The 14416-nt window shown below is 39.8% G+C and overlaps 1 protein-coding gene across 3 annotated transcripts in view; it reads left to right on the forward strand.

The window, feature by feature from the left end:
• Positions 1–13677: 13677 nt before the first annotated feature.
• The window catches only part of KLHL13 (kelch like family member 13), a 208001-nt gene continuing 207262 nt past the window's right edge, over positions 13678–14416 (forward strand). For all 3 annotated transcript variants that reach the window (XM_084870369.1, XM_084870373.1, XM_084870375.1), the window contains exon 1: positions 13678–13984. The gene's annotated coding sequence lies outside the window, so the exon portion shown is untranslated. The remainder of the gene's footprint in view (positions 13985–14416) is intronic.

The raw sequence follows: 14416 nt of genomic DNA on the forward strand, positions 1-14416 counted from the left end.
ACTGAGAAATTTAAATTATATTTCAGTCACTGGTTGTGTGGGCAAATCAATTTAAATCTCTTCGCCTCGGTTTTCTCATGAGTGAAATCAAGGGCCAAGACAAAATAGTATTTGTTTCCCTTCCAGTATTGGTGTCATGATTTCTATGAGTTCTAATATGCAAAGAAGAAGCCAATTTTAAATTGATGAGTGACACATTTAGATTTGAATTTCAAAAGATGACATTGTTTTATTTAACAATATCTTGGTAAATTAAAAAAAAAAAAAAGGCATATAAAGCTGTAAAATCCAAGACTTGCTCTGGACACTTCTAATGGAGACTGTTACCTTGTTCACCATGGGAATGAACACCCCTCACTTTCTCTTCTATGTTTAACACAACTGATCCTCTATTGTTTATGATGTTTTCTTGTTTCTCACTTGAAGATGACCACTTTTATTTCCAACATTTTTTTTGCTGTCTTCTCAGCAACTAAGTGTTTAAGTTTTGATTTTTCTTAATTGTTTCCATTCTTTTAACTGCAATTTCTATAGAAATATCTTCCAAATAACTGCTGTAGTTCTGTGAATAGAGTCCTATTTAAATATGCCTCAAAATTTGTCTAACACCTTTCCTCTTTAGTAGGAAAAATCACTAGTTTTTCTTCATTTTCAGTAAGGAATAATCAGAAAGTATAGACAAAAAGGATATAATTATATCCATAATTTGTCTGGCTGGTTTGGCTCAGTTGGTTGAGCATCATTTTGCACCAAAAGGTTGCTGGTTCAATTCTCTGTCAGGGCACATGCCTAGGTTATGGCTTTAGTGTCCAGTCATGGCATGTATGGAAGGCTACTGATCAATGTTTCTCTTTCACATTGATATATAAATACTAGAGGCCTGGTGCATGAAATTTGTGCATGGGGGGAGGGTGTCCCTCAGCCAAGCCTGCACCCTCTCCAATCTGGGACCCCTCAAGGGATGTTTGACTTCCCATTTACAGGGATTGGGCCATGGGGGTGTGGCCAGCCTGGGTGAGGGACTGATGGCTATTTGCAGGCTAGCCACAGCCCCTTCAGGGTGGGGTCCCCACTGGGGTGTCTGGCCAGTCTGGGTGAGGGGCTGAGGGCTATTTACAGGCTGGCGACACACACCCCCTCCTTTGGTGACCCAAGCTTCCAGTCCCTCCTGTTTTTCTTTTCTATTTTTCAGGGCCTCCTTGAGTGGACACCAGGGCCAGCTGGAAGCAAGTATCTGGGATTTATCTTCTACAATTGAAACTTTGTAGCCTTGAGTGGAGGCCAGGGCCAGCCAGGGAGGGAAGGAAGTTTGGCTTCCTCCATCACCAGGGGCAACCCAAGCCTCCTCCAGGCTCCAGCTCTGTGGCAGCCAGCATCTTTGTTGGGTTAATTTGCAAACTTGATCCTGATTGGCTGGTGTGTATAGCGGAGTGATGGTCAATTTGAATGTTTCTTTTATTAGTGTAGATGTGTGTATTGTGGGGATATCATACATACTGTTTTGTAACCTATCATGAATATCTTTATATTTCAACATATAAAATCATGTATTGTTTGGGAAAGACTGTGGATTATTCAATTATATATTCATATAGTGTATTTATGCAAATTTCTGATGTTTGAAATTAATTTTCAACTTTTCGCTATGTCAAACAGTGCTTCTATGAATTCCCATTGTCTGTATTACACATATGACACTTAACCCACATATAATGGCTGGTATGGTGTGTATACTTGAGCTTTGATGTATTTTCCCCAAATGATTTTATACTTTATGAGACCAGATTCTATATATCTCTGTGTCACTCATAGAATTCAGCATTGGCCTTGCATATGGGAGCCACTCAATAAATATTTATTGAATGAATGGAGAGCTGAGCTCCTAAACTTGGGTGACAGGGATAATTATTTGCGAAAAAGATGAAGATGATGAATGTGACTTTAAAAATGTTAGTTTGAATGGATGGATATTATCAGTTTTTTAAAATAGTTTTTTCTTTTAACAGCCCCTATAATACTTTAGTCAGGTGCCTTTCAATTTCATTTCAGTAGACTCAGGTTAAAGGACATTTTGTATTAGGTAGCATCACGGGTTCCTTACTACAACAACTTAGTTCCTTATAGTGAGATTGATGCTCTCTTTGATCAATTTGATTAAAAGCTGACATTTGGGGCTTTATCCTTTACCGTAGTTCTCTAACTGTTTTAACTTCAGAATATTTGGGAAACTATGTAGTAGGGTGAAGGTAGAGAATGGGGGCTTCCCTTCTCTAATTTCTGGATGTCCCTATTATATATCCCACCACTCATGGTGTTATTGGATTTACAGTGACAACTAGGAATACTTATCTGAGTAGCAATAGGATGCATCAGGAAGTTCTTCCGTGAAACCCTAGAAATTGTAGTTCCTTACCTAATGTGCCTGGCTTTTCTCTTGAATTCCACATTGCAAATACCAGATGATTCAGTTATAACTCTTGGTTGGGAGAAATAATACCTTCTTCGAGCTCAAACTCCAATAGTGATCTAAAGTCATGATGATTATTTCCCCAAATTTTAAGTGGATATGCTAAGACTTTCCCCATATAATTTAGATTCCATCCAGGCCAGAGTTAAGTTAGTTGATCCAGAAGTGATACAAAAAGGGCCAATTAGAAACCCTCCAATAGTCTATGGAATTGAGTTTTAGAGATCTTTGATTGACACAAATCCCTAGGTTATATTTCCTCTATTCTATCAGTCTAGTTGGTCTTTAGAATAGAGGAGATGTAACCTAAGGATCTGTGGCCAATCAAGTCCTAACATACAACCAGGAAAGCATAAAATGCCAGTGTGTAATGAGATAAAATAATGAAGTAGATTATCTGATTATTTATAGAAACAAGAGATGGAGATAGTGCAGTGGAGAAATAGACAGCAATGCAATAATAGTAGGCAATTTTTCATACCTCACTTACATCAATAGATAGACCATACAAACAGAAAATCATTAGGAAACATTGGCTTTAATGTTTCCTTAATCATTATACCAGGACTTAACATTGATATATGTGGAGCAGAATATACATTCTTCTCAAAAATACATGGAACATTTTCCTGGTAGGTTATATGTTAGGCCACAAAACAAGTTTTAGGAAATTTAAGAGGATAGGAATCATATCAAACATGTTTTCTGACCATAATGACATGAAACTAGAAATTAATTTCATGTAGAAAATGGGTAAATTCACAAAAAATAAAATTACAACCAATATTCCTGATGAATATAGATGCAAAAATCATCAACAAAATATTAGCAAAACAAATTCAACAATGTATTTAAAAGATTATTCACTATGATCAAGTGAGATTTATTCTAGGGATGCACGAATTGTTCAATATCCATGAATCAGTCAATGTGACATACCATATGAACAAAATGAGGATAAAAGTCATATGACCATCTCAATAGATGTAGAAAAACATTTGGCAAAATTTAACATTCATTTATGATGAAAATTATCAACAAAGTTTGTATAGAGGGACTGTACCTCAACATAATAAAAGCTCTATTTTATAAGCCTGCAGCTAACATCATTCTCAGTCATGAAAAGCTGTCTTTGCTCTAAGATCAAGAGTAACACAACAAAACCCACTCTTTATAATTCTTTCTAAAACAATATGTTTTATTGATTTGAGATAGAGAGAGCAAGGGAGAAGCATCATTAGACTGCCTCCTGCAAGGCACTATACTGGGGATCGAGCACGCAACTAGGGCATATGCCCTGATCTGGAATCCAACCTGTGACCTCTTGGTGCAGGGATGATGCTCAACCAGTTGAGGATGCCCCCTCTTGGCACTTTTATTCAATATAGTATTAGAGTTCTAGTCAAACCAATTAGATAAAAAATAAAATAAAAGGCATCTAATATGAAATGGAAGATATGAAACCGTCACTATTCACAGATAAAATATTATCTATAGAAAACCCTAAAGACTCCATGAAATGTTATGACTAGTAGAAATAATGTGTCCATTAATGGGTGAATGCATAAATAAACTGTGATACATACATATATACATATATATAATAAATATAAATTTCATTACATATAATATATACATCATTAATTATAATTAGATATACAATTATATATAATATAGATACAATTATATGTAACTGGATATTATTTGGTATTAGAAAAAATGAAATCTTGCCATTTGCAACAACATGGATGGGCCTTAAGGGCATTATGTTAAGTGAAATAAGTCATACAGAGAAAGACAAAATACTCTTTGTTCTCTTTTATATGTGGGATATTAAAAAACAAAACAACAAAAAATAAGCTCATAAATGAGATCAGATTGGTGACTGCCTAAAGGTAGTGGGTGGGAAGTGGGAGAAACGGATAGAGGTGTCTAAAGGTAAAAAGAAAGAAAATTAACAACAATTAAAAAAACACACCAAGCAAAAAAATCAGATATCATCCCTCTCTCCCAAAACCCAAACAAACAGAATGAGATAGGCCCGATAGCATTCTAGTCTCTGATTCCAATCTATTCCTGAGCCTTGACAGTTTACTTATTTTTGTATTATCCACAGAAAGGGAATAAAATAGCAATGCTATAGTTTGTCAATGTACATAACTGATCTTTTGACAGTTTTATAGAGATGTAAATAGCATACAATGAAGTACACATAAAGTGTACAATTGGACAAATATTGACATTCATATATATTTATGAAACCATTACCACAAAAGTGATAATAAATATGCTCATCACCCCTAAATGTTTTCTTGTACTTCTTTGTTATTTTTACTTTTTCTCACTCCCTGTTGTCATTCCCAGGCAATCAGTGATCTGCTTTCTCTCACTAGAGATTCATTTTTTAATTTTCCAGAATTTTATATAAATGGAATTATATACATGTCCCCTTTTTGTGGGACATGTTTCACTTAGAATAATTATTTTAAGATTCATCCAGGTTGTTATGTATATCATGTTGGTGGGGAGACAGACAGCAGTTATATACCATTTCTTGTAGAAGCCTTCCAGTGAAGACTTTTCATTGCAGATAACCTGTTTTGAGTCTTTGATGCATACATTCCTGCCTGCTTAATCTTTCCCCTTGAATATTTCTCAGACATTTGAAGCAGGTTTATAATGGACATGCCATCCCCTTCCCACACACCAAAAAACACAAACTCCTTCAAAACCTGGTTGCTCTAATTTTTCCCAACTTAGTAAATGACATTTTTCCATCTAGTTGAATGGATCTTTCTAGTTGCCTTTTCTCACTCTCATGCTTGAAACCCATCAGTGGTATCCCTTGCATTTAAATTCCAAATGCTTTACCATGGCCTTCAAGGCCCTACAGGATCTAGTCTTTGCCAGTATTTCCAACTTCATCAAAGTCTCATCTTTCTTGATACTCCCTGGCTTTCTTTCACTTTTCAAATGCATAAAATGCTTTCCTCCTTCAAGCCTTTACCCATGATAATCCTTTTGTCTGAGTGAAAGAATGAGGGAGAGAGAGTTGGGGTTAGAGGGCAAAGAAAGGGTAAATTAAAAGGATCACTTTGTTGTTGAAGACACAAAGAAAGGAGTCAATTGAGACAGAAATTGTAGAACCTTTTGGTAGTTAGGGTTTTTGTGAGTTCATAGTTCTCTGTGGAGTAGGGTCATTGGCTAGAACATCTAGGTAGAGATGGTAGCTCATCTTATAGCTTTATTTTTTATTAATTAATTTATTTTATATTGATTTCAGAGAGAGGAAAAGAGAGGGAGAGATAGAAGTATCAATGATGAGAGGGAATCATTGATCAGCTGCCTCCTGCAGGCCCCCTATTGTGGGCCTAGCCCACAACCTGGGCAAGTGCCCTGAATGGGAATCGAACCCTGACCTTCTGGTTCATGGATTGACGCTCAATCACTGAGCCACACCAGTTGGACTATAGCTTTATTTTTAGAACCTTGTGCTTCCAGTGTGCCCAGGAAATTTTTGATTGCTAATCATCCAAATTTTAGCTCCTATAAGTGCATAGGAGTTATGATGAGAAATCATCTATGAAGAGTTTTGACAGAAGAGGGCAGGGATAAAATCTTCTCAATGTCCCTCACACAAAATTGAGTTAGTGTAGTTTATAGCTGGAGTTATCCTTGATGTTAGAAAATCTGTACATGTCCTTTAGATCCTATCCTCCTTCTGACTTTTCAAACTTGATCTTGACCTCTTTTTGAAGGACAGTTAACAGCTTACTTACTGTAGAACTGCTTATCTGACTAAGGGACAGGGACATGTTGGTTTCCCTTCAGTTAGTTAAGTGTGTGTTTATTTCTGTGTTGAAACACACCCCTACCATACACACAAACACACATACACATTCATATATATTTTTGATTGTTTTCTAGAGTAGTTTTTGAAACCTTTTTCCTTATTCTGTTTCTTATTCCACGCTATAGAGTAATTGGCTAAGCAGACACCTTTTGGGCTGTCTGTAAATACTGGTTCCATTCAATAAGCATCCAGATGAATCTTTCAAAGAAATGCAAATTAAATAGAGAGGCAAATGGTGTCCTTACAACTTTAAATTTGTTCCTTAATCAGGTAATGCAATAGAAATTCTTTGGTTTTACATTTATTTGGCACACAGAAGGCTTGCAACCACTTCTTGATGGAGTAGGCATCAGCCATGGCTTGGTGCTGTGTGTGTGTGTGTGTGTGTGTGTGTGTGTGTGTGTATGTGTGTGTCTCCACATCTGCCTGGTCTCTGTCCTGGTGAATTTCTATAATTTATAGTTAAACTGGTGCTGTCAAATCATTAGGGGGCATGGTAGACAGAATTGTAAGATGACCTCCCAAGATTCTTACCCTCTGATATAGCCCTGAATAGCCCTCTCCCTTGTAGTGTAATTCAGACCTGTGAATATGCTGAGAGATCACACTGATGATTTGGTTACATAATATGACAAAGGTAAAGGGATTATGAAGATGCAATTAAAATTCCTTCTGGAAGAGAGAGTTCTGCTGACTTTGAAGCAAATGTCCATGTTATAAACTGGCTATGGAGAGGGGCAGTCTCTAGAGCCTACAGATGTTGAGGGTCTCAATACAACAACTCTAAGGAATTGAATTCAGAAAACAACCTGAATGAGCTTGAAGAGGACTCTGAGCTCTACATGTGAGCACAGCCTGGCTGACCCCTTGGTTGCAGCCTTGTGAGACCCTGAGCCAAGCAAGTCAAACTCAAAGGCTATCACGGAGTAAATAAACAAGGTTTAAGTTTATGTGGGCTGCAAAAAAAACCCCAAAGCTTCAATTTTCATAGAAACATAGGTTTATTTTGATAGAGACATGCTGAATACAAAGGGCTGAGATAAATAAGTAATTGAATTGTTAACACAAAATAATAGAACATTTTAATAAAAATTAATATTTTTTCTTGAACATTAACTTACCAGACACTGAATAACTGCAAAAATTAATATGCATAATAAAAATAAACCTATTTTTCTTGTTCTCTGAAAGTGAAATATTTCCTGTTGCACACACCAAACAAGTCAGTATAAGACTAATGACGTGGTAATAGGCTGCTAAAATATTCGCTGCTAGTATTAGTGGAAAGAAACAGATGCATCTGTGTGTAAGGGAAATGAATGCAACACAATTATAATAGTCATTAGAGAACGTTGTAGTTCATTAGTAATTATGTATAACAGGATATTGTAAAAATTAAGTTAAGAAATTTTTTATTAAAACGTTTCTTACATACTGTTATATTGGCTGGGCCGCAAAAATATTTGTTGTGGGCTGCATATGGCCTGTGGGCCGCAAGTTTGACATGCTTGTCCTGAGAAGTGTAGCCAGCTCAGCCATGCCTGGTCTGATGACATACGGACACTGCGATAATAAATGTCTGTGGTTTTAGACCAGCCACCAAGTTTGTAGCAATTTGTTATGCAGTAACAAATACATAGATTGCTAAAGCTGATATGTTTGCCATTATATTAGTTTGTTATAACTGTCATAACAAAGTACCACAAACTGGATTTGTTTAAACAACAATGAACAACAAACAGCTATTTTCTCACATTTCTCAGAGAGGCTATGTGCCCAAGCAGGTTTGGTTTCTTCTGAGGTCTCTTTTCTTCGCTTGCAGATGGCTACCTTCTAGCTGTATCCTCACATGGTCTTTCCTCTGTATGAATACTTGTATGTGCTCTAATCTCTTATTATAAGTCATATTGAATTGGGGCCCAATCTGAAGACCTCATTTTATTTTATTTATTTATTTATTTATTTTTTTTTTAAATATATTTTATTGATTTTTGTACAGAAAGGAAGGGAGAGAGACAGAGAGTCAGAAACATCGATGAGAGAGAGTCATCGATCAGCTGCCTCTTGCACACCCCCCACCGGGGATATGCCCGCAACCACGGCACATGCCCTTGACCTGAATCGAACCCGGGGCCCTTCAGTCCCCAAGCCGACGCTCCATCCATTGAGCCAAACCGGTCCCGGCTGAAGACCTCATTTTAACTGAATTACATTTTTAAAGATTTTATCTCCCAAAGAGTTTGTATTCTGAAGTTTTGAGGTTTGATATTCCAACTTATTAATTCAGCCCACAATAGCCATCACCCTTTTCTGTATTCTTTTCACCACTAATATTTTGTTTTGACTTGTTTTCCTATTCCCTGGATCTCTGTTATATCTCCCCATTCTATAGATTTTTATTATACTATTCCAAATGCTTTTCCTTTTTATTTTATTTTATTTTTTTTTTTACATTTTTGGCTATAGATTAACATACAAAATCTTTCATAATTACATTTCTAGCTTCTAGTGGCTACTCTGATATTAACAAAAACTTTGCTTTACATTTGTGTATAGTTTTTACAAGTTTACAAGGTACTTTCACATGCCTTATTTTACTTGAAACCCAGAAAAATACTGTGAAGCAGATTAGGCCAATATCATTATGATCCCTACTCTAAATTCAGGAAAATGCTCAGTGATGGGGCTAACTTAATATGACATAGCACAAAATGTCTTTTGACTCTAAGTCAGAGTGTTCTGCCCACTAGATTAATTATTCAAAGCATCTTAACCCAAACAGCAACTAATGCCTACTGAATAAGTATATTTGTAATATCTTATTCCTTATGTACCCTGAAGGGTTTTCTCATTTTGTGAAGAATCTCTTCTGGGGGCACACTTAATTATCCCATTTTCCTGTCATTTCTGTTTGAGAAATTATTGTGTGTTTTTTTTAACCCACTTGAGTCTTTTAATGGCAGAAATGAAGCAATGAGTTGGATATATATCAACTCACTTTGTGTTTATTGATTTCTAACCTATGTGCCAGGCTTTTCATACATGCTGAAATTGCTTTAAACATATCTCTATAATTAGATTGAAAACATCTGTTAACAGGTGTTTTACAACTAATAGACATTTTGTATATACAGTCAGTCAGTCCTTAGGTTACATTAGAGATCTGTTCTTATGGTGCAACATTACTCGATTTTTGCTGTTAAGTAAAAACCCACCTACGTAAGGACCTGCGTCACTCACATGGAGCACATACATAGCAGTAATGAAGTGAAACAGTAAAAAAAAATAAATAAATAAATAAAAGAAAGATAGCAATTACTGACCGTTACTTGTGGTAAATAAATAATAAAAAAACATAAAGGACTATGTACATACATCAAAATGATGGAACTTTTTAAAATAAATAAATGGGAGATGGAGACATAACCATGAAACATCATAAGTCGAGTCTGAAATAACATGAGGACTGCTCGTTATAGTAGTCCCCCACCCACGATTTTGCTTTCTGAGATTTTTGTTATCCATAGACAATTGTGGTCTGAAAATATTAAATGGAAAATTGTGGAAATAAATCATTCATAAGCTTTAAATTGCACGCCATTCCTTGTAGTGTGATGAAACTTCAAACCCTATAGATTCATCTTGTCCATGATATGATCCATCCCTTAGTCCAGTGTCTCCACGATGTATATGCTACCTGCACGTTAATCACTCAGCTGTCTCTGTTATCAGATTGTCATGATACTACAGTGTTTGACTCTTATTTTACTTAATAATGGCCCCAAAGCACAAGAGTAGTGATGCTGGCAATTTACATATGATAAAGAGAAGCAATAAAGTGTTTTCTTTAAATGAAAAGGATAAAGCTTTTGACTGAATAAGGACAGAAGAAAAGTATGCTGAGGTTGCTAAGATTTAAGGTCAGAACAAATCTATCCATGAAATTGTGGAGAACAAAAAATGAAATTTGTGCTAATTTTGTTGTTGCATCTCAAACTGCAAAAGTTTTGGGCCACCCTGGCCTGTGTGTTTCAGTTGGTTGGATCTTTGTCCTGTGCACTGAAAGGTCGTGGGTTTGATTTCTGGTCAGGGCACATGCCTAGTTTGTGGGTTAGGTTCTTGGCTGGCATGTGTTCGGGAGGCCAACCTATTGATTTTTCTCACATTGATGTTTCTCTCTCTTTCTCCCTCTCTCCTTCCCTCTCTAAAATCAATTAACATATCCTTTGGTGAGGCTTTTTAAAAAAGTTTTAACATATCCTTTGTTGAGGCTTTTTAAAAAAGTTTTGGCCATTGTGTATGATGAGTGCTTAATTAAGATGGAAAAAGCATTACATTTGTGGGTAAAAGACATGAACAAAAAATGTCTTCTGATTGACAGAAAATGTGTTGTACCAGAAAGCATTGAGCCTATAGGAAGACTTTTGCAAGGGAATCCCTTGAAACTAATGGCATCAAGCCATTTACTGCAAGTAAAGGATGGTTACACAGGTTCAGGAATAGGTTTGGTTTGAAAAATTATTGGAGAAAGAGACAACATTCATACAACTTTTATTAAATTGTTATCATGTTCTATTTTATTAGTTACTAGAGAACCAGTGCACAAAATTTGTGCACGGGGTGAGTGGGGGCTGTCCCTCAGCACAGCCTGCACCCTCTCCAATCTGGGACCCCTCAAGGACCCATTTAGGGCAGTGGGACATCCCTCTTACAATCCAGGACTGCTGGCCCCCAACTGCTCACCGGCCTGCCTTCCTGATTGCCCCTAACCGCTTCTGCCTGCCGGCCTGATCACCCTCTAACCACTCCCATGCCAGCCTGATTGATGTCTAACTGCCCCCCTGCCAGCCTGTTGGCCCCCAACTTCCTTCCTCTGCTGATTTTGTCACCCTTAACTGCCCTCCCCTGCAGGATTGATCACCTCCAACTGCTCTTTCTTGAAGACCTGGTCCCTCTCAACTGGCCTCCTGTGCAGGCCTAGTGCCTCCCAACTGCCCTCCCCTGCTGGCCATCTTGTGGTGGCCATCTTGTGTCCACATGGGGGCAGGATCTTTGACCACATGGGGGCAGCTATCTTGTGTGTTGAGTGATGGTCAATCTGCATATTACTCTTTTATTATTTAGGATAGAGGCCTGGTACAGGGGTGGGGGCCAGCTGGTTTGCCCTGAAGGGTGTCCCAGATCAAGGTGGGGATTCCCTTGGTGTGTGGGGCAGCCTGGGCGAGGGGCCTGTGGTGGTTTGCAGGCCAGCCACACCCCCTGATGACCCAAGTGGAGGTCCTGGTATCTGGAATTTATTTACCTTCTACAATTGAAACTTGATAGCCTGGAGTGGAGGCCTAGGCCAGCCAGGGCTGCAGAAGCTTGGCTTCCTCTATTGCCGGGGAAACCCAAGCCTCTGTCATGCTCTCTGTGGCCACAGCCATCTTGGTTGGGGTTAATTTACATATTTGTTCTGATTGGCTGGTGAGTGTGGCTGGTGGATATAGCAGAGTGAGGGTTAATTTGCATATTACTCTTTTATTAGGATTGTTGTTAATCTCTTACTGTGTCTAGTTTGTAAATTAAACTGTCATACGTATATATCTATATATACATAGGTTCAGTACTATTCATAATTTCAGGGATCCACTGGGATTCTTATCCCCTGTGGATAAGGAGGGGCTACTATAATGTAGTCATACAATAATTATTGAATAAGCATGGTGGAGTAGCCAATGAATAAATTTCTGTTAACGAAGATGAATTGTCGCCGAAACCGGTTTGGCTCAATGGATAGAGCATCGGCTTGGGGACTGAAAGGTCCAGGGTTCGATTCCGGTCAAGGGCATGTACCTTGGTTGCGGGCACATCCCCAGTGGGGGGTGTGCAAGAGGCAGCTGATGATGACTCTCTCTCATTGATGTTTCTAACTCTCTATCTCTCTCCCTTCCTCTCTGTACAAAATCAATAAAATATATTTTAAAAAAAGATGAATTGTGTAAAATACACAAACAGATAAAAGGTAATGCAAAGTCCATGTGCATTTGGAGTTCTTTATTTTCTCCTCACCAGTTTGATAAAAACTAACGTGATCAGATCTTTAGTTCTAGAAACTTTGTGAGTAGCTGATTATTTTCAAAGTTACCAGAAACTTACAACTAGAATTTCAGTGTATTGAATTTGAAATACCAAGTCAGCAATGTTAAGATCTCAAATTCCGTATCCGTTTAATGGTAGGCAATGGGAGAAATATTAGGAAACATGAAGAACTATAGTTCCCACACTCACTTTATCACTTCCTTAAAAATGAAAGAAAAACAAACATCGAGTTAGCGGATTGCTTAAAACAAGCTCCCACTTAATTTTTCTATTCTGGAATTGTAAGAAGAAAAGGAAAGGGAAGAGGTGTAAGACGGTGGTCCTAAGCTGTAACAAAACAAAAAGAAAAAAGACCTGAAACGTGAAAAACAGCGTGACTGGGGTTTTGTTGAAGACAAGAGATAAGTTTTGTTATAACAAAAGTGGGAGGAGAAAGTGAAGACTGAGTTGGAGCAGGGGCAGGTAGGATGCTGTAGAGTACTGTGGTTAAGGGATTAAGCACTAGAATCACCCTGCTTTGTATCCTAGGCCCTGCTCTGTCCCATGCTAATTGTGTAACCTTGGACAACTTGTTTGACCTTTACGCCTCAATCTCGTCACTTGTAAAATAGAGATGATAAAATCGTGGACCTTGGGGCATAGCTGTGAGTTAATAGTTCAGCACTTGGCTCATAGTAAATGCTCAGCAAAATGTTAAACTGCTGTATTTGTTGTTATTCTTCCTCTTTGTTAACTAACACTCCTTACCCTGTCAAGGAGGGGAGAGATGTAACATCCATTACACTTAAAGAGTGATAAACAATTGTCTGAGAGCCTGGGAGCACACATCTTATTGAGATGTGTGCTCCACCAAGGGGAAGCACGCCCTGTGCCAGGACCCTCCTTGAATATGAGGGGCAGTGACAAGGGCTGGCAGGAGGCAAAGAAGGGCCTCCCCTTGGAGTGGTTAAGCGGGACAGCCCTCTCTAGACACTTCACCTCTCCTGCCTCCTGGGCACTAGAAGCCATGAGTTCTCCAAAGTGAACTCTAGGGTTCTGGAGGCCGGAGGGCCATTTGGCAGTCGCCACCGCTCCGGGCCCACCCTCAGCCCGCACAGCTACTGCGGAGTTCTGCCGGGACCCTCAGCACGCTCCTAGCCCCAGCTCCCCCGCCTCCCGCGCAGGCGCCGCCAGGGCCACCCGCCGCCATGTTGCCCCCGCCCGCGCACCCTCCCCCTCCTCTTCCCCCTCCCCTCTTCCCTCCTTATCCCTGCTCCCGCCCCCCTGCGCTCCCCACACCCCGGGTGAGGTCAGGCGGAGGCGCTGCCGCTGCAGCCACAGCAGTTCAGCTCCTATTCTGGAGAATCCTGGAAAGGGGACTTTTGAAAATAACTGGAAAGGCATTCGGGTTAGGGTCCGCGCTCTCCGACTGAGCGAGGACAGGGCGAAGGGTCCGGGGTGGACAGGGGTGCGCAGGGGCGGGGGACCCGTGCCTTGTAGCTGGAGGGAGCTCCTGCTGCGCCGCGCGACTTGCTCTTTGGCCCACGGAGTGGAGCGCAGCAGCCGGCGGACTGGCGGCGGGACGCTGGGACGCGGCTAACGAGGTGAGGCAGGGTCTCTAAGTAGCAGGGGCTCCTTCGGCCGCCTTCCCTCGTCCTAGACCCCGGGCGGCACGCTGGGGAGCGGTAAGGAGTTGCGATCTGCACCAGGGGCTGGCAGACAGGGATCCAGCATCGCTCTTTGCACGCCCCTCTTCTTTTTTCCTCGCGTGCCGGTGCACGTCCTCATCCCTGCATCTTCTCATCCCTACCTCCCGGACTTGCTGGCTTGGCCGGACGTCTGAATTCTTTTAGGAACGCAGAACCCAGTTTTTCCTTTTCTTCTTTATTATCCCTCCAAGACCTCCTGGTCCCGGCTTTGCTGTCGCTGCCAGGACGGTCCGTCTGTCTGCCTCCACCTCGCTGTCTCTTGTCCTCTAACAGTTTCTGCTTTGTGCCTCCCAATCTACCCCTTCCTCCGAATCCCTTAACTTGGGA

Source organism: Pipistrellus hanaki (assembly GCF_964339955.1).
Source record: "Pipistrellus hanaki genome assembly, chromosome: X".
Taxonomy (NCBI): domain Eukaryota; kingdom Metazoa; phylum Chordata; class Mammalia; order Chiroptera; family Vespertilionidae; genus Pipistrellus; species Pipistrellus hanaki.